The sequence below is a fragment of the Trachemys scripta genome, chromosome 4 (assembly GCF_013100865.1).
Source record: "Trachemys scripta elegans isolate TJP31775 chromosome 4, CAS_Tse_1.0, whole genome shotgun sequence".
NCBI classification, from domain to species: Eukaryota; Metazoa; Chordata; order Testudines; family Emydidae; genus Trachemys; species Trachemys scripta.
This window is the reverse complement of record NC_048301.1, coordinates 29,203,211-29,214,411: the sequence shown is the minus strand read 5'-3', so window position 1 is coordinate 29,214,411 and position 11,201 is coordinate 29,203,211.

Below are 11,201 nucleotides of genomic sequence, written 5' to 3'. Positions count from 1 at the left end.
TTCTCTTGTGTCAAAATGGAAGCCTTCATCTTCTGCCGATTTTAATCAAGTGATGTTATTTTTGTAATATTGTGTAATTGAGTAACCAGAGCTGTTACCTGCTTTAATGACACTGGAACCCTAATGGGCCACCTTCTTGCCCTCCATTCTGTCCCCCTGTGATTCTCCCATGTTGCAAAGTAGATGGAACGTTCTGGGATTCTCAGACAGAAAGGGTGTAAACCCAGGTGGTGTAAAACCAGTATAACCAACTCTATTTTACCTTTTCCTGGCCCCTGCTACAGTGGGTATTCTGGGGGTGTGCCAGGGTCAGAAACGATGTGGCCTGAGTATCCTGGACTCTGGTGATCGTGGATCATAAGACCCATTCCAGCCAGCACATGTTGGAGTAGTCCACAGAATCCTCTCTCTTGTACTGGGAACTGAACTGGTACCATGCTGCCTCCAGGATTGTTGGGTGCTAAGTTGGCAGAAAGCCCACATCTCTCTCAGGTGCATTGGGCAGAGCTCCAGCACAGCTGAGGATTCTGCTCAATGTATAAACACATTGATATTCATACTTTCCTCAATATCACACGACAAAATCAAGAACAGATCCTCTGCTCACAAGCACACTACATGGAATATGTTTGTTTACGGATTAAACAAAACCAACCCTTTCTCATTTGTATCCTTTTTGATGCAATATATACACCAGCCTTTCATTTTGTTAGTTTTGCTAGATCTCTGATGCAAATTTTAAATCTATTGCTGTTCATCTAAAGAGCTGGTAGGTGTGCAGTTAGCTCATGGAGATTCAGACTCAGCCCAGTGCAAAAGGCTTGTCAAAGCCTGTTGTAATAACTAAGGCCTGGCTGATTCTTTGACACTTGCAAAATTAAGTGGATGAAATATGACAACATCAGTTATCTATAACAACAACTGTCGTCAGAAAGGCATGTAAATGGAGAGGAGGAGACTGGAGACTAGTATATGTCTCTACAGTAATTCCTCACTTAACGTTGTAGTTATGTTCCTGAAAAATGTGACTTTAAGCGAAATGATGTTAAGTGAATCCAATTTCCCCATAAAAATTAATGTAAATAGGGGGGTTAGGTTCCAGGGAAATTTTTTTCACCAGACAAAAAACTATATTATATATATATACACACTCAGTATAAGTTTTAAACAAACAATTTAATACTGTATACAGCAATGATGATTGTGAAGCTTGGTTGAGGTGGTGAAGTTAGAGGGTGGAAGAGGGTGGGATATTTCCCAGGTAATGCCTTACTGCTAAATGATGAACTAGCATTCGACTGAGCCTTCAAGGGTTAACACATTGTTGTTAATGTAGCCTCACACTCTACAAGGCAGCACAAATGGAGGGAAGGGAGACAGCATGGCACACACCCTGTGTGTGAGAGAGAGAGATGCGCATTGCCCCTTTAAGTATGCTGACACCACATTCTAAGTACATTGCCTTTAAAACGATCAGGAAGTTGAGACAGCAACTATGGCCAGCTCTCTCATCCTGAGCCCTATTGTGTATCTCCCCTTCTGTATAAGGAGAAGGGGGTAAGTGGGGGGCAGGAGTAGGGGGGAGGGGGATACCCTGACATTAGTCCCCCTCTTCCCTCCTCCCCTGCACAGCAAACAGAAAGGCTCCTGGGAGCAGCTCCAAGGCAGAGGGCAGGAGCAGCACATGGCAGTGGTGGGAGGGACAGCTGAACTGCCGGCAATTGGTAGCCTGTTGGGCAGCTGCCGCACAGGGAACTTAGGGGAGTGGGTAGCTGATGGGGGGCTGCTGGTCCACCCTGGTTCCTAGCCCCCACCAGCTAGCTGCAATGGGCTGCTCTTCCTGCAAGCAATGGACAAAGCAAGTGGCTGCCAAACAACGTTATAAGGGGGCATTGCGCAATTTTAAACGAGCATGTTCCCTAATTGATCAGCAACGTAACAAGGAAACAACGTTAACCGGGACGACTTTAAGTGAGGCGTTACTGTATATCTAATTGATGAAAACATGCTAATGAAAATGGTCTTTATGGCCCAGCAAGCCTTATTGGGCTCTTTAGAAAAGAAGTTTTGGGGAGCCATGGGATTGACTGGGGAGTTTCCCTTGGGAAGGCTAAAAGGTTTCTGATCTATTTTGAGTACTCTTATCTTTATTCATGGACTCTGTGTATACTGAAACATCCAGGTCTCAACACAGCTGGTGAGGACACCAGACCCTCATTGCCAGATCAACTTGCTCCCAGATTGCCTCCTGGATGTAAGATTTAAGATGGGTTTTTTTTTTACTTTCCTTCCCCACATATGTCTCTTTTATTTACCCATTAATCTCATCCTCCTTTCCTAACTCCTTCCTGTCTACTATTCAGATCATCTGTGCCATCGACAGCATGGCACAAGCACAACAGAATGAGATATCATTGTCCAGACCTGCAGAGCATAACGTAGATCAGCTGGGGGAGACTGGGGTTGGAGAGAGACTAACCAAAGACCAGTGGGATGTCATCCCAGGACCTAGACTTGCATCTGTTCATGGCGGAGCTGCCGGCGCCAATTCTGTAAGCTTTAGTGACAGAGTCATATTTCCCCCACCTTTTTCTATCCTGTTCTCCATCCTACTCACATAAGCCTGTGTATCTAAAAAGCAGAGATAACAAGTGACTTGAAGCTAAAGACAAAATCAGCAGCAAAATTAACCTCCTTCTTTTTACTAAGAAGGAGTTAAAAAAAAAAAAGAAGACGCAAGGGATTCTAATCAATATCCCCTGTATAAAGAATTCTGTTAAAATTAAAATGACTGTTTTAAATGAATAAACCTTCCATTTTTAGACTTTGTTAAAAGATATTTTAAGGGCTTTGGGTTTCTTTTGCCTCTTTATTCTTAATACACCTTTTAAAAAATGTACAATATTTGCTTAGTAACTAATCCCTCTGTGTTTACAAACCCCCCATCTTTAACTATTTAACGTGGTAACAATAATAGGAGTGTCATTAACATCTTTGACTCACTGAGCCTGCTACTTCATTCCTATTAATACGAGGCCCCACTTGTTACTTAAGTGAAACTTAAGTCCCACTAGAGAGATTGAAGTAGTGCATAGAGCTTTGATTGGTCCTCTGAACTAGGGTATGGACTTCCACCCAGAATGAAGTAATGAATAGTAAAGAGCCAGAGGAGAATGTCCAGATCTTGATGATGGTGCAGTCTGCCTGCTTCTTTCTCCCCCTAGAGAATACAGTGTTTAGATATGAGTAGGCATGGCAGAATTTGATTTTTTTAATATAATTTTGACAGATAATATCAATGTTTATTTTTAAGCATTTTAAAAATAATTTAAATTTAAATGATCACAGTTGTGGGAAAGCCTAGGGGGACGGGGTCATGCAATAATTATTTAAAACATAAAAACATAAGAACGGCCATACTGGGTCAGACCAAAGGTCCATCTAGCCCAGTATCCTGTCTTCCAACAGTGGCCAATGCCAGGTGCCCCAGAGGGAATGAACAGAACAGGTAATCAACGTTAACTGGGATGACTTTAAGTGAGGAGTTACCGTAATTAACATGAAAATAGTTGTTTGTGCAAAGTGAAATGGTGACTCCATTGTTTACTACGGCTGCTTTCATACTGCTCTTGAACAAGAGATATTTTACTCTTGATTTTCTCCTCTGGGGTTTCTAGTAAACAGTCAAGACCTGATTCCTTCCTCACTTACACAAATCAGGAGCAACTCTATTCAATTCAATGGAGTTATGCCCATGTGAAGCTGGTTGAAAGGAGAATCAGATCCACAGAGTCCACCAGGTGGCACTGTTTGCACTGAAAAGAAACAACAAGCTCCAGTGTGAGTTATGCTGGGACTGAAGTTGGCCCAATTTTTTTGCTTAATTCATAAAAACACTTTAAGCAAAAATATTTGCTTATGTTTCCATCCAGCTTAATCAAGCAAATGGTTCCTAGGGGTTGCTGAAAGGAATTCACGTAACTCCTATTAAAACTGTCATCTGGATTATGACAGCCTGCAAACATAATTTTAAATGATTATTCATATGTAAAATGCAATGTGTTATTACATACCAGCTAGGGGAAGGGTTACCACTAAAACATCAACATTTGACCACCGCTATGACAGGTCTGAAACTCAAAAGTCTGGTATCCTTGACATCACAGTGTAGTAATTGTTGGTAAATGTGGACTTTATATTGGCAACCACTGTTACTTCAAACTTTTCAGCCTAATAGAATCATAGAACTGGACGGGACCTTGAGATGTCATCTAGTCCAGTCCCCTGCACTCAAGGCAGGACTAAGCATTACCATCCCTGACAGGTGTTTGTCTAATCTAATCTATAGGCAATATATTCCAATGCTTAACCACCCTGACAGGAAGTTTTTTCTGATGTCCAACCTAAACCTCCCTTGCTGCAATTTAAACCCATTGCTTCGTGTCCTATCCTCAGAGGTTAAGGAGAACAATTTTTCTCCCTCCTCCTTGTAATAACCTTTCATATACTTGAAAACTGTTATCATGTCCTCTCTCAATCGTCTCTTCTACAGACTAAACAAACCCAATTTTTTTCAATCTTTCCTCACAGGCCATGTTTTCTGAACCCTTACTCCACTTGATATGCCTTTCAGCTTGACTGTTAACTACTGATAAATACTCTCTGGGAATGGTGTTCTAACCAGTTATACACCTAGCTTATAGTAGCTCCATCTAGGTTGTATTTCCCTAGTTTGTTTATGAAACGGTCATGTGAGACAGTATCAAAAGTCTTGCTAATGTCAAGATATACCACATTTACCACTTCCCCCCATCCACAAGGCTTGTTACCCTGACAAAGAAAGCTATGAGGTTGGTTTGACATGATTTGTTCTTGACAAATCCATGCTGACTGTTACTTATCACCTTTTTATCTTCTAGGTGTTTTCAAATTGATTGCTTAATAATTAGCACCATATTTTAAAATAATAGCTGAACTAAGTCAAGATAACCTGAGATCTCCCTGGGAAACAGAACTTTTCTTAAACACAAAACCTCAACAGAAAAGACATAGAATTTGAAATTGGCCTGCTTTGCCTTGTCTTCATTCAAACTACAGTAGGCTAAATATGGGCAGTTTAAAAAAAACAAACAAAAAATACTGTGGCCAAAATTTCTGAAACTGGATGTCTAAATCCCAGCAGACTTCTTTTGGTGAAACTCCATGGATTTCAATGGAATTATTCCAGATTTATACTGTTGTGAAATCACTGTTTTAATCCTATGAGCCCGGTACCTCCTTTGAACATATTTTTTGAAGATAGTGATGTCTCCAAATCTAATTAAATCTAACTCTACACAACTGTCCCCTTCTGCAAAAAAGAAAAGACAATTGGAAATGGATAGTCAAAGATAATCTTCAAGAATATATCTGGGGAGAGTTACTAAAACTAGGTGGATCAGAAAGGGGAAAGAATAGAAAAAGAGATATCAATTTTGCATGATTTCTGATGGATTTGTAGGTATTTACCACTACTACATTAGCAAAATTGTGCAATTCATTTTTCTTAACATGTTATTCATGTATATATTGTCATTGCAATCTGCATTATAAGATGAAGATGTACCTAACATTCTGACTGATAGATGCCCAAAACCTTTACACATCAAAATAATCATGGCATAAAATCATGCCCCAAAGAAAATGGTTCCTTAAGCCTTTTGATGCATAACCAACTCCACTACTGAGCAAATCCTAATCAGGAGGGAAAATATAACTGCAGACATGCAGAAGAGAGCTAAAAACAAAACTCATGGACTAATTGTTCCCTTGCCAAAGAATTAGTCAAGTGGGTGGTAGTTCCTCATGCAACCTAATAAAGTGCACAGATTATTGGAAAATGAGAGAAGGTGGGAGTCCAGCTGTACCACATAATGGTGTCAAGTTAGAATTATATCATGATTTTTATATGAAACATTTAGACTCAGAAATGAAAGATGGTCTTGAAAGGACCATCACAAATCTTTTGACTTTTTCCTCCAAATGTAAGGCACATTTCTTTGACCCTGCCTTCCATAAAATAAACATAGCAGTGTGCACATTTTAATAAAATCCCCCCAAATAAAAACACAACCAAAATAAAATACCTCACTATAGATACAGATCTCCCTCTGGGGAGAGGAGGCACTAGTGGGAGGCCATCAGATACTATGGTGGTAAGGGTGGTATAAACCTGTATAGAATAATATAGAATATGCAAGGGGTTCATAATCCATCCTCACAGCTAAAATGTGAGGAAAGTGTACTAGTTACAGTGAACTAGAAGATGGAAGATGTCATCTGTAGGACAGGTCCAAATGAAGCAGCCAAATTGCCGCAATTTATCCAGTGATATGACACCGCTGACCTCTAGGCAAAGAACACAGCTGACTAGAAGGATCTATTTCATGATCTTGAATACCTACCAGGTGTGTTCCTTAGAGGTGGTCTTGAAGGTGAAGCCAGTATAATCTCAGCCATGTAAAGTATGAGCAACCTTGGAAGCAGAGCTCAAAAAAAGAGAAAGACAAAAAACCAGCCTTGTGGCATTAGAAATGCAGTGAAAAAAATCACAGAGTGGATCAGCAGTACAGTGGCAGTGAGAAAGCCAGGTGAGCTGATGATCTGCATCAACCTCAAAGAACACAGTAGAGTACTAACGTCCTCACGCAATCTCCCTGCAACCTATGAAAGAAGTATTGCTGAAACTAGCCAAAGCAAAAGGTTTTTCAATTCTTCTAACAGTGGCCGGTGCCAGATACTTCAGAGGGAATGAACAGAACAGGTGAGTGAGTGATCCATCCTCCGTCGTCCAGTCCCAGCATCCTGCAGTCACATCCAGAGCATGGGGCTGCATCCCTGACCAATCTTGGCTAATAGCCATTGATGGACCTATCCTCCATGAACTTATCTAGTTCTTTTTTTAACCCAATTACACTTTTGGCCTTCACAACGTCCCCTGGCAACATGTTCCACACATTGACTGTGCACTGTGTGAAGAGGTATTTCCTTATGTTTGTTTCCTTACTCTGTTGCAGCCTTGCAATTACAAGTTCAGTGTGGCTGCCCGTGCCTTTCTCTATTGCCTCCCTGCTGCTGGAGCCTTTCATTTTAAAAGGAAAAGACTCAAGCATGTTGGAGGCCACAGGACACTGCACTGCAAAAAAATAGCACTGTAGATGTGGGAGGCAGTGCTTGGGTGTTTAGAGAACTATATGAGGTACATACCTTAGGGTTCAGGTGTGTAGGGCACAGCACTCTACTCTACTCACCTAAGCAGTGCCTACACTGCTATTTATACCCATGCTAGATGGATGTGCAGTGTCTGTACTCTACATTGCCACCATAAGTGTAGACATAGCCTAAGGCTTGGTCCACACTGGGGTGGGGGATCGATCTAGGAAACGCAACTTCAGCTACGAGAATAACATAGCTGAAGTCGACGTTTCCTAGATGGAACTAAGTTTACTTACTGCGGGTCCACGCGGCGCAGGCAAGCTCCCCCGTCGACAGCGCTTCCTCCTCTCAGTGAGCAGGAGTTCTGCAGTCGACGGGGGAGTGCTTCTGGGATCGATTTATCGCGTCCAGATGAGACGTGATAAATCGATTCCAGAAGATCGATCTCTACCCGCCGAATCAGGCGGGTAGTGTGGACCTAGCCTAAGAGTACATCAACACTGCAGCTGGGAGCATGCTTCCCAGCTTGAATAGACAGATGTGCTCTGCTCAAGCTAGCACACTAAAAATAGCAATGAAGCCTGGGAGTAGTAAAGGTGGCGGCTCAGGTTAGCCACCAGAGGATGTATCCAGGGGGTCCTGAGAGGTCTGTACTAAGGCGGTTAGCCCAAGCTTTAGACTGAATTAGCAGAGGTTATTACTGAAGGCCCTGGGCCAAGTAAGTGTAAAGTTCCTGGCACAGAAGAACATGCTAAGGAATATGAGAAACTGAGACATAAACACACTTTTCAGAATTCATAAAAAGTTAAACATGCCATGGATTTCATGTCTGAAAGTCAAAATGTTTTGTGTCATTTGGAGAAGCATGAGAAACTTTCTGAAAAGGGCAGTTCTCTGGTAAGTGGGTGCCAGACTTTTTACATCCGATTCCCCACGTGTATCAGACTGCTTTTCTGCTCATGTAAAATGCCTGCAAACAGAGGACTTATTTTGTTCAAATTTTTTTTCTGTAACAACTACAAACTTTTTTAAAAATTAACATTTTTGCAGAAAAATTTCCTTTAGAATGAAATGTAATTTGATTTAGTGGGAAAAAAAGGAAATTATTTCAGTTTTTGAAATCAAGAAGTTTTGGATTTTCGGTTTCTGGTTCCTCCCTTCCTCTCTTTTTTTCTTTCTTCCCCCTTTCCCTTCAGTGGCAAAAGGGTGGGAAATGAGGACAAAGGAGAGTGCCAAAAGTTAAATACATGTCTAAGTGTTTTGCTGAATCGGGGCCAAAGTAAGAGGTGTTTTCTTTACCTATATTGTGTGTGAGAATCAGGCACAATGGCCTGGATTACCACTGCACCCTGTGTAGTCATTTACATCTGTGCAAAGTTGGTGTAAAATGATATCAAGTCTGTAATATCAAGAATGAATGTAAGTCAAGAAGTGAAGGAACACTGAGATCTGGGAATTAATTTCTCAAGTCTCTGCCCTAAGGAGAGGTCATTATTTTCCAGCATCTTCCTTACAACTGTCTAGTACAGGATGTGCAAAACTCCTGTGGGACCTTTGTAAACTAGCCAGGGCTTATGGCCACATTCCCTTCTATATACAAACAAAATGAAGACTAATAGGGAACAAAAAAGCTCTAGGCATTAGAAAGAGCATAAGTAATTAATAAGCTATATTTATAACAAAAATGAACAGAGAATCAAAGACATATGGAATAACTTATTAAAATGCAAACAAGTCAATGATACCTGTCTCAAATAATGAGTGAGGCATTTTCAAAGTACATTTAACAGAGTTGCAAAAACTGTATGCCTCTGTAAGGCAAATTTGTTACTAGACAAATTCTCTACTCGCCCCAGTTCATTGCATATAGATATTGGACAGACACCAGAGAAGTGTGCAGGGAAAATCATTGTCTTTCCCTCTCCCCAAACACAGGAAGAAGGTAAAATTACTGAGAGAAAAAAAGTGGAACTGTTAAAAAATGTGCCAGAGAGCTCTGCTCAGTCACGTTGCCTGTAAGAGCTCTCTGGCTGTTCTGGTTGCCTGTAAGGGACTGTAGAGTCCCTTACCCACTAATCTTTGTCTCTGTGCTTGTCTATTTATATGGTTATCTCTTTGATCTTCATACATGTTTTCAAATTTCCTTGCCCACTTTTGGAGAATAATAACAATAACTCAAGAAACGGTTGCTCTCCAAGATGTTCCAGTACAGGATGTAAAGGACAGGTTAGTGTGTGGATCCCATGTGTGCATGTACACCTGTCTGCTTCTAGCTTCTTTGTCCTCTACTGCAATTTAGAGTAATCTACTCCCAGCATCTCTGCCCTTGCCCCCTTTCCTTTAGTCATGCTCCTGACATACTTCCTATGCCCAGGCTAGAGCTGGAGGGGCCAGCTGTATGCTACCTGGGCATTCCCCCCACTATGGAAATCTTTTAACTGTCCCGTTAGGCCACTTTACAGCCCCTTTGCACCACTGAACCCAATGATATTTGGGGGAGAGTCCTGAAGGAAGTATATTGAATGTCTGCAATGGAGGATAGAAACATTTTGAGGGGGCTGGTTGTTCGTTGAGCAGATAATTTTGTGGGGGAAGATGATGGGCTATTTGTAGTTGTGGACAGATGGGAATTTCAGGGAACATATAATTTTGGGGAGTGATGGTTCATTGGGGGGAGTGATTTCAAGGGCCTGATAGCGATGGGGGACAGATATTTGTGAGGTGATGGGATATTACAGTTTAGGCTCCCTTCCCCTTTATCAGTGTCTCTCAGCTGCAAGGACTGACTCCTCCTATTTCCTGGGCTCAGTAGCTTAAGTAAGTTTGTGGGAGGTGGCTGCAGTAATCCAAAGGTCTTTCTTCCCTTTGGAGAGCAGACACAAGCACTCCGGCAGATGCTGAGCCAGAGGCTGCAGTTCCACAGTAGGTTCTGGTTTCTGTTGGCCTTTCACGCATACATCTTAAAAATAAAAGGACTTGGTTGTTGAGCACAAGGACCCCTTACTTCTTCGAGAAGAACTCTGCACCCAACACCAAGTTCCTGGCAGTAGGTGAGGGGACAGAGCCATCCAGCTCCTCACAGCAATAGTTGCTGTTTGGTCAGGATTCCCCAGCTGTGGCCTCCTCTCTCATCTGGAAAGGATGATGGCCCCTCCAGTGTACCGTGGATCCCAACTTCTTTCCAGCTATCTCTTCTGGAGGACTGTCAGCAGGGGCAACCGCCTCCTCCACAGCCAACCACCCCAGGACAATGTGGGACTAGTGGTGAGTTCCTTTCCTTCATCCTCCTGGCTTCAATCCTCACCCACAGCTGGGGGGGTCAGTACGTCCCAAGGGGGCTCCTCTTACACCTTCCATATAGAGAGGCAAAAAAATATTTTCCCATAGGCAATCCTCTCCACACAGGGTGGAAGGGCTGGCCAGTTCTTCCCCAGAGCTCCCTTTTCTTTCTAGGGGAAGGAGAGTTCCACCCAAAGCTTCCTGTTTCCCCACAGACTGGAAGGACTGGCTCCTCATCTGTGGGAAAGAGAATCCTCCTCTCACATCAACATAGAGATATATAGCAAAAGCCTGTTTACCTAAAATGCCCTTTTATATGAATCTTAATTACATTCCCCAACAGAAATCACTCAGTAACTGCTCCCAATTATCCTAACACTAGATTATGAGTTTAAATTACATCCTCCACCACAAACACCTTACCCAGCAACTCCTCCCTATTGTAGCATCCCCTTTTTTGTCCCACCGTGTTTCATGGATGCACAAGGCTGTCTTGTGTGACTCATTTTGAGGTAAACATCTGTGCAAATGTAGCTCTCAACCGAAGTGATATTCTTTCTTTATAGATTTTATGAAAAACAGAAAAAATACACAGAAAATGCACTGTATTTATAGAAATAGAAATTATAGAAATAAACCCTGGGGACACTTTGAAAGTTCTTTGCATTTGTAGTGGTCTGAGATTTAAAATCACAGTTTGTTTTTCTGATGACTTGAAGTACTTCTGC